The sequence below is a fragment of the Leptonychotes weddellii genome, chromosome 14 (genome assembly GCF_054177405.1).
Source record: "Leptonychotes weddellii isolate Sample4059 chromosome 14, ASM5417740v2, whole genome shotgun sequence".
Taxonomy (NCBI): domain Eukaryota; kingdom Metazoa; phylum Chordata; class Mammalia; order Carnivora; family Phocidae; genus Leptonychotes; species Leptonychotes weddellii.
This window is the reverse complement of record NC_138382.1, coordinates 49,965,169-49,973,766: the sequence shown is the minus strand read 5'-3', so window position 1 is coordinate 49,973,766 and position 8,598 is coordinate 49,965,169.

Here is an 8,598-nt window from a genome sequence, read left to right as displayed (position 1 = left end):
CTGGAGCAGGAAGTTGGGCGCAGGAAACATCCTCAACCAGAGCCGACAGGAAGCAGTCAGTGAGCAGCCACATGCCCGCCCCACGGCATCTCTGCACAGAAACGCAGCAGTGCAGCCTGGAAACTGAGGCCCAGCGAGGGACAGGGGCTTGCTCAAAGCCACACAGCAATTCCATCTCAACATGCTGCAGATGCTTGAGGGGGGCCTGTTCGGAGGGTCACCTTGGCCAGCGTAGCTCTGCGAAGATTGGGATGGGGTGGGGATTCTTCTCGGAGAGTTTATAATCCAGTTCTTTCTCGCTGGCTCCCTCCTGAGTGGCAGCATCCCAGGCCTGCAGTGATTGGTGTCCTCTCTCCTTGGAGGGGGGGGGGGCACAATTTTGAAGGGACCTTGGTCCGACTGGGCGGCAGGCTGTCACCAGTGTGGTTCTGGCGCCCTCATGTGGTTCTCTTCGGCATTGCAGCCAGGTCCAGGGCGGAGGTACGGCAGCTCCAAGTCACTGGGCCTGTCACAGAGAAACAGGCCTAGAAAAGGAATAGGCAGGCATGTAAATAGATAAACAGCAAGCAGGCCAGTGAAGTGGTGGGTGATGGGAGCTGTAGCAGAAGTATGGCCAGCAGAGGAAGGGACAGCTGAACCAGGCATTACATGCAGGGGTAGGGACATCTCAAGGAGAGGAACTGGGAGTAAGCAAGAGGGGGACAGGAGGCTTCCTCTGACTCCCAATCCAGTGCTCTCTCAACTGCCTTCTATTCTAAAGCCCCACTAATTCATGCCACCTGAGAAAGAAGGTCAGGCAGAATTAGAATAGCTCAGCACAGAATACTTTGATGCAGTATTTTTTTTTAATTACTTTCTGATGATAAAATTAATATTTACTCATGGAACTAGGCTTGTATTTCAGGACAATGTAAGGAAGAAAATGAAAATTATTCTAAACTCAAAGAAAAGCACTGTTAACATTCTGTAAGTATCTTCTCAGTCCTTTGTTTTCTGTGCATACATATAATTTTTTTCCAGCTTTATTGATGTACAGTTGACATATAACATTGTGTAAATTTAAAGTGTACAAATGTGATGATTTGATACACGTATATATTGGGAAGTGACTGCCCCAATAAGATTAGTTAACACATCCATCACCTCACATAATGACAATTTTTTGTGTCATAAGAACATTTAAGATCTACTCTCTTAGCTACTTTCAAGTATAGAATACAGTATTGTTAACTATAGTCACTATGCTGAATATTATATCCCCAGAACTTATTCATTTTATAACTGTACCCTTCGTACCCTTTGACCAATACCTCCACATTTGGCTTCATCCCCCAGTCCCTGGCAACCACCATCTTCCCTCTGTTTCTATGAGTTGGCTTTTTTAAAATTTCCAAACATAAGTGAAATCGTACAGTATTTGTCTTTCTCTGCCTGACATTTCACTTAGCATAATGTCTTCAAGGTCCATCCATGTTGTGGAAATGGCAGAATTTTCTTCTTTTTATAGCTGAATAATATTCTTTGTATTTAAATACACATTTTCTTTATCCATCCATCAAAGTATAAATCTAAACTTAGGTTGTAACATTATTTTATTTTTTTTTAAAGATTTTATTTATTTACTTGACAGAGAGAGACACAGCAAGAGAGGGAACACAAGCAGGGGGAGTGGGAGTGGGAGAGGGAGAAGCAGGCTTCTTGCGGAGAAGGGAGCCCGACATGGAGCTCGATCCTAGGACGACATGGGGCTCAATCCTAGGACGCTGGGATCATGACCTGAGCTGAAGGCAGGCGCTTAACGACTGAGCCACCCAGGCGCCCCTGTTTTATTTTTTAAGGTTTTTGTTGTTGTTGTTCATTTAAGTACTCTTTACACCCAACATGGGGCTCGAACTCACGACCCCGAGATCAAAACTTGCATGCTCTTCCGACTGAGCCAGCTAGGCATCCCATAAATAAAATTGGGCTCATGCTGTTTTATATAGTTTTATATTTCATTTTCTACTTAAAAGTGTCTTCATGTTATTAAATGTATGATATGATTTTTTTTCTTAGCAGCATGATATTCTACTTTAACTCATTCAAGTTTTTGTATAGCCAGCTCTGCAGGGAATATCTTTCTTCGGAAATCACTGTCAGAAAAGGGGTGAGGGGGAGAAAGAAAAAGAAATCACTGTCCATATTTCTGGGGTTTTTTTCTTAGGAGAAACTCGTAGAAGTGGCATTCCTGGTCAGAGGCTAGGTACATCTTTAAGGTTTCTCATCTTCCAGAGAGACCAGTTTATATTCCACTGCTACATCTGGGAGTCCCCCCAAAGTAGAGCCATTTGGCTACATTAGAGAACTTTCAGCAACTTAGACTTTGCCTAAAATTGTGAGGCATGAGCTAAGCAGTTTCCTTTCATCGAAGACAGCCTGAGTTTTGGCATGGGGCCATAGGGGCGGGACAGGAGGCTGCCTGGGGTCTGCTTAGAGGTGACCCATCATGCGCCTCTAGCCCAGGACTGCAGAGCTCTCCAGGATGCAGGACTCTCTGTGCCCAAACTGGGATGGTCTCAGGCAGACCGAAACAATTGGTCACCCTCACCACCAGCTCCTGGCATAACCCTCTGCCCCTGTGAAGGTGATGTCCTGGGCTGGGGGCGGGAGATAGGGGCCCTGAGAGGCTGAGAAGGAGTCCTGCCCTCCTGGAGTTTGGGAGGCAGATGAAAGAGGAAAAGCTGTCACGCTAGGGAAGCACTGGGCGGGGGTGGGGGGGCAGACTCACATCCGAACTCTATCCTTTCCAGCTGTGTGACCTGGGCAAGGTGAAAAAGCTTTCATTTCCTCCACTGTCCGATGGCAGAAGTGACCTCCCATGGTTATTACAAAGATTACAGTGTTGGATGAATGCCCTCGGCAGGCGTAGCTTCATCAGCCTCCAGAGGTCAGCTAGATCAGGTGAGTTTTATACGGGAAATCAGGGCCCATTACAGCCACAGAATTTCAAAGAAAGACGGTCTGGAAGGGCCTCCTTTACGAGATGAGGAGGGAGTCCGTTTGAGAAATTAAAAACGTCGCAGCTCTACTAAACACCTGCAAAGTAAGGGGCAGAGTTTACGATCCTTTTCCTCTCTAGCTTGGAGTCCCAGGTGGTTCTCCCCATTCTCCTACTTGGACATCTTCTAACATCCCATCTTTGTGATTTACATTAATGCTAACACGTTATAGTTATAATTTAAATAACAAGCATCCGTTGTGTTTACCATATAAATAACTACCACATTTGTTGTTTGCTTCAATATTAAACCTATTTATTGTCTTTGTTATTTAAATATCAAATCTATGCAGTGTCTTTACTATTTAAATATTAAACGTGTATCGTGTTCATGATCTACCCTCTGCACCCACTAGACTGTAACTAGAATGTAGACTCCACACAAGCAGGGATCTCAGAGAGCTTCTGGCACATAGTAGGTGCTTAATAAGTATGTGTTAAGTGATATAATGATGATAGAAGTCCCCACGGATGGCGGGCTTACTCTGTGTGCCTTCGCCTTGTGCACACACTGGTTTCTCCCGATGAAAACCCCACTGTACAGATGAGAAACGGAGGCTCAGAAGGTGAAGGGACTACGAGTAAAAGCAGAAATTAGATTTAGCAGTGGCTGTCCAGAGCTCGTGCTGTGTACCTCACACCCCAGAGGAGGGTCACAACCCACAGTGAGCAGGAGGTAGAAGGAACTACATAGTCCCTTCTCAGGAGCATGAGAGAAGGGTGACATTTAGGGCTTTGGGTGACCCAGTCCCTGAGCTCCACACCCACTCCATGAAGGAGAATGAGCCTGTGTCCTGCTGGATCTGCCATCCTGGGGAGTCCCTTCTCACGGGCTCAGAAGGTGGGCACCAGCCAGGCCCTACATTTTGAAGATGGGGATATCGAGGCTCGGAGAGGAGGAGAGCTTCGCCCCAGGAACACAACCAGGAAGTGGTGGGTCTAGGATTCAAACCCAGGTATGCTGACCTTGCAACATGCTGCATCTCTTGTAAAATGCAATTCCTAAGTTCTTCCTCTTGGAAATCTTGATTTAGTAGGTCTTGGGTGGGCGCCAGAAACCTCTATTTGTCACAAGTTCCTCAGGGAAGTCATATGATCAGAGAGTCCTGGGTAAAGGGCCAGTCTGTCCTCCAGTCACCATCCACAGATCTTTTTCCCAAGTGCTAAGCACCAACTGCTCAACTGTGCTTCTGTTCTCAAAAATGGTGGACATGGTAGGGTCCCAGCCTCACCTTTCACTAGGTACTAAACTCAAGCAGGTCACAGGGCTTCTGTGAGCACACAAATTATGTAAAAATCAGAGGAAGTAACTATCACGTAACTGCTTGGAAAGCCCCACAGAGTATTGTGCAAATGTTTGATGTTATTTTATTGACTCAGCCCTTGCTAGATAAAAATGTGTTTGTATTTCACAAGTATGTGTCACTTAAATACCAAGTAAGGTGTTCCATGATCCCACCCAGAGGTCAGCAACCGTTTGAGAGCTACTGGAGGTGTGCCTGGGACAAAGGCGAAGTTGGGGGATAGGAACAAAGTCAGGGAGAATGAGAAGCCTGGTGTCTCTTTCCTTACACACTCCTTCCCATCTTATATTTATTCTGGAGGGTACTTTATTTAAATTCTAGTCATGATTTGTAGGTCACCTCTCCCAGGTAGCTTTCCCTGATTGCAGCCAGTGCATTTTCGTTCTCCTGTGGACACTTATAGAACTTGGTATGTGCCTGTCTCAAGTGCTGAGTGTTTCTCCTTAGGGCCAGACCCCAGTTTCCCCTCTGGGTTGCATGCTCTTTCACTCACACCTACTTGAGCCCTGTGGGTCCCTGTGTTTCGAACTTTAGGTCACTGTTATGAGTTGGAATATCAATGCAGAGCTGTTGTTCCCCAAAATTGCCTGAGAAGAATCGCCCGGGACTTGTGTTAAATTCACACGGGTCAACTGGCCTCTCCCCTCGAGATTCTGATTTCGTAGGAGGTCTGACTTGGGACTAGGGATCTATTTACCAACCTTCCAGGACCTGGAATCTAGCTTTTCAATCAGTAAAGTGCATACAAATCATTTGATCTCAGTAACACAAATCCTCGTGTCCTAGGTCTGGGGCAGGCTAGGAAGAATAATTTTGAAACCGCCCCCGGGGGGATGCGGAGGCTGCAGGTCCAGGATCACAGGTGATTCTTACCTTTAGGCCTGCTAGAGAAGCCAGGATTTGGTGCTGTTCTCAACCTCAGCACACCTGGGTAGCTTTTAAAACATACTGAGTTCAAAAAAAACAAAAACAAAAAACACCCCACAAACTATACTAAGGTCCAGATCCCACTACAGACCAATTTAAATCAGAATCACTTAGGTTTTTTGGTTTGCTTTTTAAAGTTCTGAATGATCAGGTGTTGAGACTCACTGATTTAGTAGGTCCCCACCAGCACGGAAATAAATTAATGAATAAATGTAATAGAATAGACCATCCCATGGACTTGTGGGCTAGAAACTTTGACTCGATTATGTGCACCATATATGCAGCTCATGTGAGTTGCTAGATCAATGAGGGTCTGAAAATGAGTGGAGAAGCGACTACATCCTGGAGTTCACAGACCAGCCATGGGGACAGACAGACTGAAGGAATTCAAGAACACCCTGGCTCTGCCCCTCCAACCCCCCACCACCCTGACAGCACAGTGGGGGAACTCTGCAGCGTCAGCAGTGAGGTCTCTGTCAGGGAAAGCAGCAACAAGCCTCTGCATAAGCTGAGCAATGAAGAGTGAACAGGACTGTCGCAAAGCGGGCAGGGCCTTGGGAGCATAGAGGACGAAAAGTACGAAGTTTGGAGGTGTGTGAAAGGTTCAGGGAAGGCAACTGGCAGCGGTTGGCCTTGACTCTGGAGCCTGGGGGTGTGAAGGGGAGTGGCAGAGGTAGGCCCAGACGACTGCAGAGGCCTGGGGAATGTGAGCCGAAGAGAAAGGAAGGTCACTGACCCCTTGCTAGGGAATGACCTCAGGCGACTTTATGTTGGCTAACAGTAGTCGGGACGCCACTGATAGATTGTGTAAAGCTTTTTTTGTGGACATAAGGGCCCACGGAGCCTAAGGGCACTAGACAACTTTCTAGAAAGCATTTGGCAGGAGTGGGGGTAGTAAAGGGTGCTTAAGCAAAGATCCATCAGCAACACTCCTATGTCCCTTCTCCCAAGACCCCAGACCCTCTTGGGCAAACACCCTGTTTGCCAAGCACTGAGTTGGAGGGCCAGAAACAAGGCAGACAGCTCTGCCCTAGTGAGCTGGCAGTGGGAAAGGATTCACCCTCACCAATGACTATAACATAAGGCAGGGGCTCAGTACTGCCCCAAACTTTGTGCTATGGGAAGGCAGAGGCAAAAGCCATCAATTTTGTCTGGGTTGGTCAGAGAAGGCTCTTCCGAGAAGGCAAAGAGCCTTGAAGGGTTAACATGTTTAATTGGTGAAGAGTCGAGGCACCTGGGTGGCTCAGTTGGTTAAGCATCCAACTCGTGATTTCGGCTCAGGTCATGATCTCAGGGTGGTGAGATTGAGCCCTGTGTTGAGCTCTGGGCGTGGAACCTGCTTAAGATTCTCCCTCTCCGTCTCTCTCTGCCCCTCCCTACCCTCTCTCTCTCAAATAAATAAATCTTTATAATTTTATTTAAAAAAATTTTAAAGATCTTATTTGTCAGAGAGAGAGCACGAGCAGAGGGAGTGGCAGGCAGAGGGAGAAGCAGGCTCTCTACTGAGCCAGAAGCCCAACATGGGGCTCCATCCCAGGATGCTGGGATCACGACCCGAGCCAAAGGCAGCCACCTAACTGACTGAGCCACCCAGGTGTCCCAATAAATAAATCTTTAAAAAAAACTGGTAAAGAGTCAATGGTGAAAGGGGGGGAAGAGGCTTAAGGAACCAAGGATTTGCAAAACACTGAGAGACTGCATATGGCTGAAGCACAGAATGTTGTTGGTCATGAGGTAGACAAACCGGCAGAGAGGCCAGGACACAGATCAGCCCTCATGCCAAGTTAAGAAGTTTAGATTGACTGGGGAGGCAAAAGGAAACCACTGGAGGTTTTTACCCGGAGGAGTGAGATGATCTAAGGTAGGTTCTAATATCCTCTAGGATCTTATCTGACAGCTGATATGGAGGCTAGAGGTATGGAGAAAAATTTAAGAGGCTGAAGAATGAAAGAATTGGTAGATGAGGACAGAAAAATGAAAGGCTAACTTTATGATGAATCCTGAATCAGAAAAGAGAAGGTTTTGAGTTCCAACCTTCATATGTCCAAGAAGAGCCAGTTAAGGGTCTGGGGGTTTCTGACCAGGAACTAAGAGCTGGAGGGGCAGAGGCCTGCACCATGTCCTGCAGCATGAGAGAAATAGACTGGCACAGCTCCAAACACGCGTGTTCCTGTTGGCCTGGGAGTTCCTCACTCCTTTGAGTCCATTGTGCCTCAACTGTATATTTTTTATTTTTTTTTAAAGATTTTATTTATTTATTTGAGAGAGAGAGAATGAGAGAGAGCACATGAGAGGGGGGAGGGTCAGAGGGAGAAGCAGACTCCCTGCCAAGCAGGGAGCCCGATGCGGGACTCGATTCAGGGACTCCAGGATCATGACCTGAGCCGAAGGCAGTCGCCCAACCAACTGAGCCACCCAGGCACCCTCAACTGTATATTTAATTTCAATCTTTTCCTCCTCTTCAGGTTTTACCATAGGAGACTAAGTCTATTCTAATCTGGAATGAATTATTTATGCATCTGAACACTCTGGATGCCTGCCTGATTTATTTTTCGAATCATACATCTGAACAGGAATTCACACAAGACAGGGCAAACATAATTTTGAGGCAAATGCCCTTCCCCAACTGTTGCCCAATTTATCATTCCAAACCACTGTGTGGCCTTGTCATCATCCTGTGGAGCCCTGAATCTATCCCTGCACACTAATTACATGCCAAGTGCCTCTGACAGTCGAGATTTGCATATCAGACCCCACTACCTGACCTTTACGATCTTATCTCCTGCTACTGTGACTTTCTCCACTGGTCCAAATTCCAGTCATTCAACCAAGGCCCAGTTCAAACACCTCCTACCCTATGAAGCCATCTCTGGTTCCCTCTCAAGGGGCATGGCCCCTGATGCTTCCGAATTTCCAGAGTCTTCTGTTTTTATATCCCTCATTAGACTCTAAGATCCCCCAGGAGAACTTGGGCATGAACAACGACACACAGCAGGTACCTCAGGAGAGTTAGCTGAAATTAGGGGGCATGGTCTCCCACATCCCAAGCAGCAGTTAAACAGGCCTGCTCAAGCAGACCAAATTTTGGAATCGATATCTATAAAGTGCTGTCTGGGCAAGTGGGCAGGGAAAGCCACCCACCTAGAGCTAATCTCTGACTAATGCCTCTCGGACTAACCCCAAGTGAAGTGCATGTCCTTCACACGTACTTCACGAGCCTCCTGAAGAGCTTCTCCTCTCCAGGCTGACCCGCTTCCTTCAACCCCTCACACCCATTGTGTGCCTTTCAGTTTAGGAGTTAGAGTCACGTCATTATTCCTAGTGATGCTG